Source organism: Monopterus albus, unplaced genomic scaffold (assembly GCF_001952655.1).
Source record: "Monopterus albus unplaced genomic scaffold, M_albus_1.0 scaffold228.1, whole genome shotgun sequence".
Classification (NCBI taxonomy): Eukaryota; Metazoa; Chordata; class Actinopteri; order Synbranchiformes; family Synbranchidae; genus Monopterus; species Monopterus albus.
The window spans coordinates 660,599-664,725 of NW_018128108.1; positions in this window are offsets into that span (position 1 = coordinate 660,599).

Sequence of the window (4,127 nt, forward strand, 5' to 3'; positions counted from 1 at the left end):
ATTGTTCAAGAAACGAGTGAGAGAACTGACAATCCCAAAGTAATAGTATGCACCTCCTGCAACTTGGTTGATTATGTAATTTCTGTTAGTATGGAGGAGTGTCTTGGCATCTTTAGGTAAAGATGGATGGTGACATCTCAACACTGACAACAGGGCAGTCAGGGCAACCAAAATGATACTCAGCATAAGCCTCTTCTGTGCATTCACTTTCCATAAAAGTCTCTATATCATGACCACTGTGATCACCACTTTGCACTTTTTGATAACCACATCCTGCAGCTTCATCATCACAATATGAAATTTCAGCACAAGGAACTTCCACATCAAGAAGCTGATTGCTTTTGTCAGCAACGTCATCTTCAGAGGTTTGACTATTTGTGGAAAGTGATGCAAGACGTGTCTTTACTGTGACCCTGGACCTTCTCCGCAGATTTGATGATTTATTGTATTCAGAGTAGAGCTCCATCGTCAGGGCAAATGATTTGAGGTGGTGGAGTAGAATCTCAGGGCTCCGAATCTCAAGGACCCGAAAAAAAAAAAATAATAATTTAGATGAAAAATATTGTAAAGGAGACAAAACGTCTATCAATTTTTTTTAAAACAAATAACTACAATCATATAAATAGTGATGGGTACCTCGCGGAGTAATACGTACTGTGCTTCAACATAATATTAATGCGCCTCGGTTTACACGAGGCCATGGCGGAGCTACAACTTAACCCGCGCTCGCGCACACAAGCACTTACCGGCCCCCCTCCCCACAATGCTGAGCATTATGAAGGATACCTAAGTGCAATTTGACTCATGCAGTTACAAAAAATGTACATTTTACCACAAATCGTGACTCATACTGGCCATGACTGCAGCCACACAGCCACACCCTTACTCCTTTGCCCGCCACACCCTTACTCCTTTGCCCAATCGCTCATCAGCCTAAGTAAGATGAACGTATGAAATTGCCACAAAACTCAAAGCTGTGTGGCGGTCTAATAATGCTGCTTCTGGGGGAGATCCCCTGTTTAGTAATGTAATGTTTTTCTACAATGCCAATTCTGTTAATTGGCGAACTCGCTAGCTAGAAAACGTTAGCTAACATGTGCTCAGATATTGCCCATATTTATGCGACCATTGCACACGAACGCCAGCAATATCACTTTTTTTTATTTTAAACACCAACTTAACAATGTCCATTTGAAAAGCATACTTACTCAGATATTTGTTCCAACGTTTCTGAAATCCTCGTACTCTCTGAGCTCAACTGGTTGCGCCAACGGTCCGGTCTGCTTCAGCAAAAGACGTGAGCTACTAAGCAAGTGCAATGCCTGTCCTATGGAAACTCAGACAAGCTAGGTCACATGACCACCAAGGGTGGAACTGAATGGATTCACTCAACACCGTTGTATTAAATCAAGTGGCTTTTGTGATTATAGCAAGTTTTCAGTTTTATGTTTAACCTACTAAAGTTTGAGAATATAATATGGCTGTCACAGGCACTTTTTTCTTACAAGTTTACTGAATTACAACAGCCAGATGGTATATGTCGTTTTATTGTGTGTCTGTGTGTGCATGTGTGGTTACTTGCACATTTTTTATGATTTAATTTCAGCCCACATGCCATATCTCAACCGAAACTGGCCCAAATCTGGCAACCTATACTGGCCCAGATCTGGCAACCTATACTGGCCCAGATCTGGCTCAGTGTTGGTGAGCCAATGCCGGAATTCAACCGAGTGTGCCGACACTTAGCCAGAATCGGCCCAGATCCGCTGGCTACCTGGGGAGGAAAACAAATTGTAGGATGTTTTACAGAGAGGGGTTGGGTGTGTTTTTGGATGTTTGAATGTCCAACACCGTTTTTATAGATGGCGCCGTTGTGTTGGGCCTGCCGCTGGCTTTTCCTGTGTGCACTGTGTTTTAGCATGTTTTAAGCTACTACTGTTATCCCCACTCTGATATATGACCGCCATACGCTCCTGGACGCTATTCTATGTTTGATCGCCTGAGGGACATCGTTACTACCGAACCAACTCGTTTCCTCCCCCGCCGACCTCGATCCCCCAGTTTCTTCGCCGCTCGGATGGCTGTCCGCCCCGAGCATTCCGCTGGCGACGTCGCAGGAGGAGGTCTGGAACCCATTGCAGGCTGAAGTCTGCGTTTTCATCATCCTTGACAACTGGGAGATTGAGAGAACGGGGCTGCCACTCCTCCAGTGGGACCCTGGTGGAATGCTACCGCTATCACTAGCTGTGGACTGGAGGAAGCCTTTTGTACAGTTTGTTGCAACCAGGCATCCTGGTTGAACCGTGGTTCATGGTGTAACTGTATGGTGGGCGGCCACCTTAACTTTACTCCCACACAAGTTCATAATCTTGTTAATAGTACTGGAAAGATAGTTTAATAACATATAAAAAAGCCCTTCATAGTGCCAGAACCACATTTTATTCATCATAATAGAGGAAAATAAGAACAACCCCAGGTTTCTTTTCAACACTGTAGCCAGGCTGACAAAGAGCCACAGTGCTGTTGAGCTTATTATTCCCTTAGATCTCAGCAGCAATGATCTCATGAGCTTCTTTACAAATAAAATCACAACTATTAGAGAAAAAATTAATCAAATCGTTTCCACAGCTCTCACAGACTTGCCATCAAGTACAGTGGGTTTAGAATAATCTGTGAGACCTCATTTATACTTAGACTACTTGTCTCCTATAAATCTCTCCAAGTTTACCTCAACAACTGCTTCATCTACCGTAAATCATCATCATGTCTCCTGGACCCCATCCCGACCAGGATGCTCAAAGACGTCTTGCCCCAGTCAACACGTTCATATTAGATCTGATTAACCTCTCTCTATTCCGCTATGTTCCGCAGGCTTTTAAGGTCGTTGTAATTAAACCACTAATCAAAAAGCCTACTCTCAGTGCAGGTGTTCTAGCTAATTATAGACCAATATCCAATCTCCCGTTTATTTCTAAAATCCTTGAAAAAGCTGTTGCAAAGCAGTCATGAGACCATTTGCACAAGACATCCTGACTGCACTAATGTACAGTTTATACTACATAGGTCCTATCTTTTAATTATTTTAACTTTTACTCTTTTTATTGTTTTATTTTTTAACTTAATTTCTACATATAATTTAACTTAACTAAGCCTTAATTGTCATCGTTTCCAGTTGTTTCTGTAAATTTGTGTAGTGGCTGCTCTATCCATCTATAAAGAAATAGCAAATTAGCTAATTACTCCTAGTTTGTAAGTATTAATAAGACTGACTCCAAGGTGAGATTGGATGCTGTATGTTTGTACCATTTTAGTATGTCACATGTATAGTGTTCCAAAAGAAAAGGCTTTGAGGATGAGGACTACCTGGAGCAGAATCTTCCCCCAGTCAATAAAGAATGGTCAGAGAGGGGTGTGTGAAGCTCCCCTGAAGATGGAGGTGTGAACCCAATTAAAGAGCTAGAAAGCTGAGGCAGCAGAACAGAGTTTAATGTCTTTCTGTAAGTTAGATGTGAACAGACAGTCTTGAGGGATCAGGCAGTACTTAGCTCAGTCTGTGTTCGAAATCTCCGTCAGGGCAGCAGGGAAGGCAAGGCAAAATCATAGGTCATTAGAACAGGCAGGGTGTTGATCTCAGGATAGCAGTCAGGCAAAAGGGAGGAGGCTGGATCACAGGTCAGTAGAGCAGGCAGGGGTTCAGTATCAGGATAGCAGTCACTGGAAATTAATGCTGGAGAGTCTAAACAGGGCATAAAACAATCTGGCAGCTAAATACTGTGGTGACCAGGTGTGAGTGATTAAGGGGCAGGTGAAACCAATGTGCATGATGAGATGAAGTTACCAGGAGTTAGGGTAAGCTGGGGACAGGAAGTGGTGTCAGAATAAAAGCTGGACCGGAAGCTGACGGGGCAGGATCATGACAAGAACAGGGCTGAACTGCTACCATTATGCTAAACTAGCCTGACATGCTGACATATAAAGACCAGTTTTTTATTGTCAGTTCACTATATGTACAGTGTTATGGTTTAGTCCCCCTCACCAGGAGGGTGAGGGAGAACTGCGGTAGGACTCAAGTCTGCAGACCCAGGTGCTAGTGAAAAAAAGGTGGTTTATTTGTGGCAACACAAACA